This window comes from Eretmochelys imbricata, chromosome 13, assembly GCF_965152235.1.
Source record: "Eretmochelys imbricata isolate rEreImb1 chromosome 13, rEreImb1.hap1, whole genome shotgun sequence".
NCBI classification, from domain to species: domain Eukaryota; kingdom Metazoa; phylum Chordata; order Testudines; family Cheloniidae; genus Eretmochelys; species Eretmochelys imbricata.
In genome coordinates this window covers 20144067-20155836 of record NC_135584.1, presented here as the reverse complement: position 1 = coordinate 20155836, position 11770 = coordinate 20144067, and positions in this window count along the sequence as shown.

Genomic DNA, 11770 nt, shown 5'->3' with positions numbered 1-11770 from the left:
CTCACTTATATTGATAATGAAAAGCTTGACAGGATTATGTACATTACCAGAACCCTGTTCCCCATCTCGAGCAAACTATAAAGACAATAGGCTACTTAGCTGGGGTGTTGTTCTTTATTTTAAGAGATGCCAAATGGAATTTCATTCCACAGTAAGCAAAACAACCCAATGGATTTATATTATAATCCCTTATACCGTTTTCTTCCCCTGTTCTTCAGACAGAAAAGCAAATCCAAGGACCATGGAGGGCATTTGCTGTAATAGACATTTCCTATGAAATCATGTGCCAGCAATGCCCCTCTGCCATGCACATTGGTCAAACTGGACAGTCTCTACGTAAAAGAATAAATGGACACAAATCAGATGTCAAGAATTATAACATTCATAAACCAGTCGGAGAACACTTCAATCTCTCTGGTCACGCAATCACAGACATGAAGGTCGCTATCTTAAAACAAAAAAACTTCAAATCCAGACTCCAGCGAGAAACTGCTGAATTGGAATTCATTTGCAAATTGGATACTATTAATTTAGGCTTAAATAGAGACTGGGAGTGGCTAAGTCATTATGCAAGGTAGCCTATTTCCTCTTGTTTTTTCCTACCCCCCACCCCCCCCCAGATGTTCTGGTTTAACTTGGATTTAAACTTGGAGAGTGGTCAGTTTGGATGAGCTATTACCAGCAGGAGAGTGAGTTTGTGTGTGTATGGGGGTGGGTTTTTGGAGGGGGGTGAGGGAGTGAGAGAACCTGGATTTGTGCAGGAAATGGCCTAACTTCATTATCATGCACATTGTGTAAAGAGTTGTCACTTTGGATGGGCTATCACCAGCAGGAGAGTGAATTTGTGTGGGGGGTGGAGGGTGAGAAAACCTGGATTTGTGCTGGAAATGGCCTAACCTGATGATTACTTTAGATAAGCTATTACCAGCAGGACAGTGGGGTGGGAGGAGGTATTGTTTCATATTCTCTGTGTATATATAAAGTCTGCTGCAGTTTCCACGGTATGCATCTGATGAAGTGAGCTGTAGCTCACGAAAGCTCATGCTCAAATAAATTGGTTAGTCTCTAAGGTGCCACAAGTCCTCCTTTTCTATTTCCTATGAAGGTGTTACTGTTCGTAGTATGACATCATAGCTTTCAGTATCACTGTATATTGTACTGTTCCAGGGTGACATCACACTGCAAGATTCACTGTTGCTGAAGCAGAGTGCACTGGGTGCCATTGTGCATGTTTTGTCATAGATCTAGAAGGGTGTAGGACAAACATACATGCTGTAGAAGTTGGAGGCTGGGCAAATGGCCTCTTAAGGAAAGGCTAAATAGTGCGGGGAGTGGGGGGATTTAGGGGAGTAGGGCGAAGTGGCAGAGCCTGTACAACCTTGGACAAGTCACACACTCTGTGCTTCCCCCGCTGTACAACAGAGATGACATTAATACTTCCCCACCTAAGAGGGATCCTTAATGGAAGGTGCTAGAGAAATTCACAATAGTGCCGCAGATACCCGAGCAATCCCTAACAACCCAGCCCCTCACTTCAGAGGACCGAGGCCCAAACAAAACTATTCCACATACCACTCAAACACTAGCAAAAAGGAAACAAAGGCTTTCAGGCAGAATATCAAAGAAAAATAACGGACTGAAATAAATGGCTGGTGATGAGGCACCAACCAGTGTAACCAATGTTTCTAGGCATAGTACAGCCACCATTTGTTCTGATACCACGGAGCAATGCAGTGAGAACAAGATACCAGGAGAGGTTATCAGGTCCAAGAATCACTTTACCTCCAACCCACCACATGACCTACTCTTATCAAGAATGCTGGAATCTGATGTCTGGGGGGTATCTTCTTCAACTGCACAGTTAACTTGGGGTCTTATGCAGTTTTTAACCTTCACCCTTTAGCAGCCACACACAAAAACTTCTGACATGGGTTTTCAGGTCTTAAGCCCAGGGTAGCTCTGCTTTAACTCTGGCTGGAACACACCCACTTTGCAGTGAGAATGCAGACATCCTCCCCACACACACCCCCACAAATCACTGGAATGCTGATAATCTGCCAAACCCCTTCCCACAGTTGTCCCTGAAGAACAGACAAGTTCTCCCACAATTGGCAACTGACTGGGAAAGAATCAGAGCATCTCAGCACAAAGAACCACTGGATATATTCCCAGACACAGACAGACAAGTGCAGAAACAGTGAGGATGCAGTAATGCGGCTATGGCTTTCCAGTGGAGATGCTCATTCCTGGGCTAAGCTAACCCAGGCACCCCTCACCTGAGTTGAGCTGTGCAGTGAAGACATACTTCTAGAGCAGGGCTAGTCAGCAGGTGGACCGCGGGCCAAATCCAGACCATCAGGCGCTTTTGAACAGACTCTGAAATCTTTTTATTTATTTATTATCATTGTTATTTGTTTGTATTATTTTCTCTGAAGTCTGGACCCTGACTCTACCTTGATCAAGAAATGTGGACCTTGACAAAAAATAAATTGATTACCCCTGCTCTAGAGGTAAACCAAGTGGTAGTGGCAGAATTTTCTTGGTAGCACTTCCAGGCCCCCGGGATTCGCTCCCTGCAGAAGTACTAACCTAGCTACTTCCAGAATTGCAAGATATAGGCCTTTGCCCAAGTCTTCCCAACTGATTAAATCCTGATTGGCTGGTAAAGATGCAAGCAGCAGGGAAGAGTTGTGTTGGTTTCTCTCACTGAGATTTTTAAGGTCTCAACTTAAATGTTACAAGGCTTCTTAGATAACACAGTGATGGGTGCCAAATCAATGTTTGAAATAAATATACGTATAGTACAACACTGATTATTGTATGTTAAATACTTTAAAAATAATCTATTAGCTCTGAGTCTCAGCCAAATGAGAATATCTGGAGAAGTTTGCATCAGCTCCCAAACTCAGTGCCCCTGTGTGACATACCAAGAGATTCTAATTTCTGAAGTAACTGAAAAGCACCTCCCACAGCCCTCATGCAAATATATTCACCCCCACAAAGGTAGGCTCAGGAAGGAGGTGTTAACAGCCCTCTACAGCTGGTGAGAAGGCTGCTGTTTTGTAAGGCCTTTAGCCATGAGGGGAGGGAAATTTTACAAAGGGGATGCAGAAAGCACATTAGAGAAACCCAAGAAGTGGAGGAAGTGAATCGCCATTCGTGAACTTTATTACAATTCCATTTTTAAATTCTGCTGACAGCCACATTTGGGGCAATGGAATAAGCTTCTTCGTCTGTGTGGACAAATCTGGATGAAGCTGGAAACATGGCATAAGCAAGACTACTAAAACAAATAAATCAATACACTGGGAAGGGGAGAGAAGGGGGGTGGGAGAACTAGGCAATGAGAGAGCAAGCTGCCTTTTCAGATCCATCCCATTTTGCTTGAGGATGCTATGAATAAACAGGCCAACAACAGTTCTGAGCCATGAAAAGTCACATTGTCAAATTGTGTGTGCAGCCAGCAGTAAAACTGCAGCCCATCAACAACTAAGCTAAAGATGGTGGAGATGGGGTTCCCACTCCAGCAAATAACAGAGCCTGCATCAAGACCACCCTGAAAGCTCAGGCAATCAGGAAAGAAACTTCACCTGAGAATAGAATAAAACTCAGCCCATGAAATCAGTCAGGTCACAGCAGAATGAAACCTGGTCCCCATGTGTTCAGAAGTGGCCTTTGGTCCATAGTAAAAGAGAGTAGACTGAGACTAGAACATGTAAGAATTATGGAATCCTAGTCTCCAGAAATGGTCCCAGCCCTCACTGCCCGAGTAAGTTGAAGTTCACTCTGGCCTTGCCTATCCACTGACCATTGCAAGTCCCTAGTTGTCCTCTTCCCCCATCAGCCAGTAAGAGAGAAATCTTGGAAATATGGTTCTGTCTCCTCTAGCAGGGAGGCAAAAGGAATTTCCCCAGCACTTCTCTGGTTCTTTTGGTCTGTGAATCTCAAAGCACTTTATAAACCTTAGTTAAGTCTCACAACACCCTTCTGTAGTAGGGAAGTATTATCACTTGAGGAAAACCTCAGGGAAGTGACATGCCCATGGCCACAGAGCAAGTCAGTGGCATAACTGGGAATAGGACCCTTTAGTGCTAATGTTCCAATCACTGAACACTTCCTCTCTGGTGGAGGAAGACCTAACATAAGTCACACTCTCCCTGAAGAAAGGAACAAAAACAATGAATCACCAAGGGAAGAATTCAAAGCCACATTAGCAACTCTGGAGCCTTTCCAATAGAGTATTTGGCAGAACCCAGCCAAGGAGCAGTGTGTGAAGGGAAGAATCTAACCCAGTGTTCTGCAAAGCTAGGATTTACTTCTGTAAAATGGTCTGTATTGCACTCTCATTTCACATCTGCTTGGCAAAGGAGATTTGTAGGACTGGGACTCCTAAAGCCAGTTGGAATAAGTTCAACATCAAGGGCCCATCCGAGCCATTTGTGTTCTCTCTCCCTCAAATCCACTCATTCTTGCAGGAGATTGGCCACTAGCTTTGTGGTTTCATAGCTTAGATAGCTAAGTTTACGTGTACCTAAACAACCTCCATTTTGGAGACAGGGGTATCTACCATCTCCATGTACACTCAAGTATTCATATACTTCAATGTTTGTACCATTTCCTTTAGCATGACTTCTTTCCAAGGGATTTTCTCCTTTCTGAAGGATCTGCATGCAAACAGATCTAAATGGACACTTCATCACAGTTGATTGTTGATGTGTTGGAGAATAAGAGATTTGGGGTTTTCAATATTATAAAGTGAGTTTAAATTTCACAGCTCAAGGGGAAGTCCAAGGAGTTAGAACACCAGGCTCAAGATCATTTTCTACAATACTACTACCTTGCAAAGACCCTTTCCTCAATACACCAACCCATCACAGGCCCATAAGCATCACAGGATCCGCATGCTTTCAGGTTCAAATTTTACACCATGTGCCTTCAGTGGGATCGCACAAGTACTTGAAAGGGAAGACTGTCCAAGTCACAAAGGGCAGTCAGATACCTAACCTCCATTGACTTTCAGTCACAACTGTGCCAAACTTCCATCTGCGCCTTTGAAAACTTTCCCCTAAAATCCTGTGTTAATTTCAAGGTTTCATTATTTAATATTTGTGACCCAACAGAATTGTCAAGGTGTGTTCCTGATTTCTCAGTAGAGTCAGAAGCAGTTAGCTTGACTGAGAAAAATCTCAGATACCAGAGAAGCAGCAGGGGCTTTTAATAATTTGGTTCCCCACCTGCAGAATTTGCTTCCCATTTCTGGGCTGCTCATTCCTTACAGTCTATCTCAGCATTTATACCAATGAAATCTCCATTTGCTGTTGCTTTCAAAAGCTGGTGAGATTCTGATGCATGTAAATGAGTTTTTCGGCCAAGTTACTTTTCTGGGTAAGACACAGTAGGAAAGCATTTATGCCTTTGGTAAAAGCCTATTTTAGGCAAGGAAGGAGGGGACCCGCAGGGATATCCCACCTCACCGCTTCCGCTGAAAATGCACCACCCACTCCATCAGGCTGGCTAGTTTCACCATCCAAGATCCCACTAGAACCATGCCTGGGATCAATTCCTCCACCTGTCTACAAAGCCAGCGCCCCCTAGCATAGCGCGACAGCCCTGGTAGCCAGCATTTAAGAACTACCCCCACCCCAGCACCCCCTAGGGAGTGTGTGTGTGGATGGGGGAACGGGCCTTCTATAGCTTTTTAACAATGGACTCAGGAGGCTGCAGGGGGCTGGAAGCGCTCATTAGACCCCTCCGCCCGCTGAGCCGCAGGAGCCCCCTGGGGCAGCGGGGCGGGCTGGCACCCGACCAGCCAGGAGCCCTGGCACACCCCGGAACCGCAGCCCCACCCGCTCGCTCGCTCGCTGCCTGCTTCGCCCGCGGCACCGCCCTGCCCCGTGCAGCTCCGCGGGCACGCAGGGCTGAGCGGAGGTGGGAGCCGGTGCAGCGGAGCTCATCCCCCGCCCGCGGTAGCCTCCTCCCCGCGGGCCGCCCACACTCACACGTGGCCCTCGCGTTCTCAGACCCGGCGCCTCCCGTGCAGGCGGCTGCGGCCAGCGGGGCGCGAAGCTCTCAGGGCTCCCCGGGCCCCGCCCCTTCCCTTGCCGGGCAGGCGGGGCCGGCGGCCACTCCCCCACCTGGCCGCGCAGCCAGCTGCAAGCGGGAGCGGCGCGGGGGCTCCAAGCCCCGCGCAGCCAGGGGCGCCCCCTCACTCTGCGGCCTCCCTGCCAGCTCATTGGCCCTCCCCGGCCCGGGGCCAGGCTAAGCCCTGGGCTGTGCCCGCCACCCCCTTCCCATTCAGCTGCTGCGCACGCTCTGACCCATCCCTGGCTCCGGCTACTCCTCCAGTCCTAGCCCGGGCCGTCCAAGCCCCAGGCTGGTGTAAAGCACTTGGAACAGCAGCGGAGGGGTGCTCGGAGAACCGGTTGGTTGGGAACCAGTGTTCAGAAGGGCTTCTGCTACCGTACTGTGGTGACAGGCATCGTATGTGGCCACAATCGGAGAAGGGTCGACGGTCTTGTTAAGGAAGAGGTTGGGTTCTGCTTCCTGCACTACCCTGGGAATCCTGCCCAAGCTTGGGAAATGCAGTGAGGAAGAGCTCTGTGTAAGCTCAAAAGCTTGTCTCTCTCACCAACAGAAGTTGGTCTAATCAAAGATGTTACCTCACCCACCTTGACCTTAGGAAAGTCACCTCTCCCTGTGGTGGTTTGGCTCCTCATCTGTAAAAGAGGGACTGTTACTGCTCTTCTGTCTGACTGAGGTGTGATGGGGCATTTAGATACTATGGTGATAGGAGTCAAAGAGAAATATAGAGGGAGATAGAACTAAAACAGAGTCAGGTACCCGGTTAATCTTTTCTCAGTAGCTGTTCAGCATCTCTTTCAAATGTAGATTACGTACCGAGGAGCAGATGTGTAGAAATGTGCAACTGAACCACAGGGACGGAATTTGTTCCAGCAGAGGCTTAAGTGTGCCATTCACGTTGAACCATCAGCTCACCTATGGGAACCAGCTCCTTTGTACCCCAGTTTATCAGAAGGCTACTGGATGACTTACGATACTTTGAGAAACCGAACAAGGCAGGACAGAAAATCCAAATTTAAATACCACAACTTTATAAAAGATACCCAAACACTCTGACTGAAATGAATGGGAGCACTAGGGCTCAAAATCAGTTTGGGTTACATGGGCTCACCCACCCTTCTGAAAATCAGGCCCTGTATTTATCTGAGATCATGAAAAAAAGGGGCCAAACTGTGCCAAAAATAAGAATATGTGAATGACAGTCCCTGCATCCAAGGAAAGAACACACTGTCTTAATTGTCACAGAAAAGGCATATAGAGAATTGTAGATTTATTAATACTAGTATTTATTCCCTTAGATTGTAAACTCTTGGGGGCAGAAACTGTCTTTGCTCTAGGTTTAGGCAGCACTTAGTGCAATGAGGTCCTGCTCCACAGGTAGGGCTCCTAGATGCTACCACAAGACAATAAATAATAGTAATGCAAAAACTGAAAATCCTAGAATTTACTCCCCCAGGAGTTCACCTTAGATTCAAGGATATTGTTCCTTAGTTCCATCTGCCATGCGGCTGTGGGGAGAGGAGACTCCCATTAACCTGAAAAACTACAAGAACATGGTTGGGATGAGTGAAGTTTGAAAGGATTTTATTTCATGTGATTTTTTAAAATTATGTATTGCTACTGAATTTCCTTCAGACATCCAGCCTTGGCCTCTGACACTGGCAGAGCTCATAAGCAAATGTTTAGGCCTGCTGAGTACATGACAAGAAAACCAAGGAAAGACCAGACGCTGCAAGAGGTTCTGGAGATTTAAAGTGGTGTTTTTCCTTTCCAGTCATATACCAATAGCTATCCAACATGGTTTTAGTGGGCAGTACATTACCTTTTTTAGGTGACACACAAAACTCCTTAGCACTTGTAATTAGACCCTATGGACTTTCTGTAAAGAGTACAGGTGTATTAAAGCCAGCAAGCTGGTTCTAGCCCAAAGTGGGTAATCATGTTCTACCTACTTAAATACAATTCCACCTAAATTAATGGTTGGAAATGTTATTCTTCCTTCCTAAAAGAAAAGCTGAGACGGTGCTGCTGCAGAATGACAGCTGCAGTCCACCCTAGCCCTAGTCGCATTGCAGCAATGATAGCAGTAACTAAGCCAGAGGATAGGGGTCTCATACACGAGTGGGTGGGTGAAATTCTGTGGCCTGCAACATGCAGGAGGTCAGACTAGATGATCATGATGGTCCCTTCTGACCTTAAATTCTATGAGTGCTCAATATTTGTGGCCAATCTACAATATTTAGTTAAAACTCCTCAAATGCATTTTCTGTAAAAACAGCCACTAAAAATCCAGAGAAGCAGTAGTTAAAGCATGATATGCAACCCTTAACTCACACCTTATCACCTAAACACAGTGACACCTCTGCTCCATAAACTCCCTTTCAGGCAACTAGCCAGCATGTGAAGAAGTAGATACGTGCAATCTCACAGTACATAACCTGAGCTCTGTATCTAACCTCATACTTTTTCCATGTGTAAATATGTTAGAGACTTTAGCCCTACTTTTATGCGTATAGGTAATACATCTTAATCCAGCACTGAGGTCAAAGTTCATTTTGTGCATTTGAGCTTGGCAGTGAGGAACTGGATGTGTGTAATATTCTGACTTTGAACAGGAATTTGCTGTGAAGTTGGGGAGTCTTTGGGTTTTATGTTTGAGTGATAAGATGCATCAATTAAGGATGGCATTAATATTTAACATTAGCTTATCTGGCAACTTCCCAGAATGTCAATTGCAATTGACACTGCAGAAATCTTTAGCAGCACTACAGAGAATGCTTGAAGTGCTGTCTCGGCGCAAAGATGCCATTCCTCACAGCAATGCTGCCTTTGCTCTCTCAGTTCACCAGAGGAATGAGCGAAAGCAGGCAGGAGGGGGAGAGATGACAGTGGAGCATTAGCACTTGCCTACATTCTCAACCTAACAGATCTGCATGGGCTCAACCAGGATATTTCCTGTGAGCCACAGCAGCAGAAAAATTGGATTCTCCTTCAACACAGCCCAGTGTGGCCCTAGCGCCTCACAACACCATCATCACTATTTGAGCACTGCACTCAGACCATGGCCTAGCATATGAGGACCAAAGGATCAGGGGGCATGTAACAGGAGAGCTCTCCTGCTATGGCTTCCCGCCCAGGGATTTCCCTTTTCCAGCAAGCCATTGCAGATCTATGGGCTTAAAGCAAGGAATATAATAATCTCCCCTCTTTTCTCTTCCCATCCTTTACCTTCTTGTCCCTCTACATACCTGTTCGCTTCCCCATTGCCTCTGCTGACAAGCCTGCCTCCTAGGTTCCCAGAGGCAAGGATGAGAAGGTGTCATCCCTGAGACAGGCTGATCAGCACCAGCAAACAGCAGTAGCTGGCATTATCAGGGTAAGAGGTAGGAAATGTACAGTATAAATGCTGTAACAAGAGTTGGGGATTTAAGTCCAGATGTGTCTACAAGGAGTGGAGAAACTGGCAAAATATCTGATAACTATTAGGGCTGTCGATTAATCGCAATTAACTCACACAATTAACTAAAAAAAGTAATCACCAATAATCGCTGTTTTAATCACACAATAGAATACCAATTGAAATTTATTAAATATTTTTGGATGTTTTTCTATATTTTCAAATATATCACTTTCAATTACAATACAGAATACAAAGTGTACAGTGATCACTTATTTTTATTACAAATAATGGCACTGTAAAAATGATAAAAGATAGTATTTTTCCATTCACCTCATACAAGTACTGTAATGCAATCTCTTTATCGTGAAAGAGCAACTTACAAATGTAGATTTTTTTTTTTTTGTTACGTAACTGCACTCAAAACCAAAACAAGGTAAAACTTTCTCAGTCCTACTTCCTGGTCAGCCAATCACTAAGACAAACAAGTGTGTTTACATTTATGGGAGATAATGCTGCTGGCTTCTTATTTACAATGTCACCTGAAAGTGAGAACAAGAACTCTTGTAGCCGGTATCGCAAGGTATTTATGTGCCAAAGATTCATATGCCTCTTCATGCTTCGGCCATTGTTCCAGAGGACACTTCCATGCTGATGACGCTCGTTAAAAAAGTGTGTTAATTAAACTTGTGACTGAACTCTTTGGAAGAGAAGTGTATGTCTCCTGCTCTGTTTTACCCCCATTCTGCCATATATTTCATGTGATAAGTCTCTGATGATGACCCAGCACATGTTGTTCGTTTTAAGAACGCTTTCACTGCAAATTTGACAAAACACAAAGAAGGTACCAATGTGAAATTTCTGAAGATAGCTACAGCACTTGACCCAAGGTTTAAGAATCTGAAATGCCTTCCAAAATCTGAGAGGGATGACGTATGGAGCATGCTTTCGGAAGTCTTAAAAGAGCAACACGCTGATGCGGAAACTACAGAACCCGAACCACCAAAAAAGAAACTCAACCTTCTGTTGGTGGCATCTGACTCAGATGATGAAAATGAACATGCGTCAGTCTGCATTGCTTTGGATCATTATCGAGCAGAACCCATCATCAGCATGGATGCGTGTCCTCTGGAATGGTGGTTGAAGCATGAAGGGACATATGAATCTTTAGTCCATCTGGCATGTAAATGTCTTGTGACGCTGGCTACAACAGTGCCCTGAGAACGCCTGTTCTCACTTTCAGGTGACATTGTAAACAAGAAGCAGGCAGCATTATCTTCTGCCAATGTAAACAAACTTGTTTGAGTGATTGGCTGAACAAGAAGTAGGACTGATTAGACTTATAAGCTCTAAAGTTTTATATTGTTTTGAATGCAGTTTTCTTGTATATAATGCTACAATTGTCAGTTCAACTTTCATGATAAAGAGACTGCACTACAAAACTTGTATTGGGTGAATTAAAAATACTATTTCTTTTGTTTTTTACGGTGCAAATATTTGTAATAAAAAGTATAAAGTGAGCACTGTACACTTTGTATTCTTTGTTGTAACTGAAATCAATATATTTGAAAATTTAGAAAACATCCAAAAATATTTAAATAAATGGTGTTCTATTATTTAACAGTGTGATTAATCACAATTAATTTTTTTAATCGCTTGACAGCCCTAATAACTATACATCTAAATGGAGGTTAAATCATTCAACGCAAGATTAGTGGGACAGATTAGTGCTTGAACCCCAGCTAGCCAGGTTTTAACACTATGCTTCTCTAGCAGAGAAGGTAAAGCAGTTCAATGGAGTGGGGAGACATAGGTCGATACCATTAGTGCAGGGGTGGGCAAACTACACCCCGAGGACCGCATCCAGCCCTTCAGAAGTTTAAATCTGGCCCTCAAGCTCCTGCTGGGTAGCGGGGGCAAGGGCTTGCCCTGCTCCACACGTGCTGTGGCTCCGCGCAGCTTGTGGAAGCAGCAGCAGCAGCATGTCCCCCCTCTGGCTCCTAAGCGTAAGGGCAGCCATGGGGCTCTGCACGCTGCTCCCTCCCCAAGAGCTGCCCCTGCAGCTCCCATCAGCCGGCACTCCTGACCCCCTCCAGCGCCCCAACCTCCTGCCCCAGCACTGATCCCCCTCCCACTCTCCAAACCCCTCAGTCCCACCATCCTGCACCCCAGAGCCTGCACCCCCAGCTGTAGCCCTCACCCCCTCCCACACCCCAAGTCCCAATTTCATGAGCATTCATGGCCCGCCAAACAATTTCCATACCCAGATGTGGCCCTCGCACCAAAAAGTTT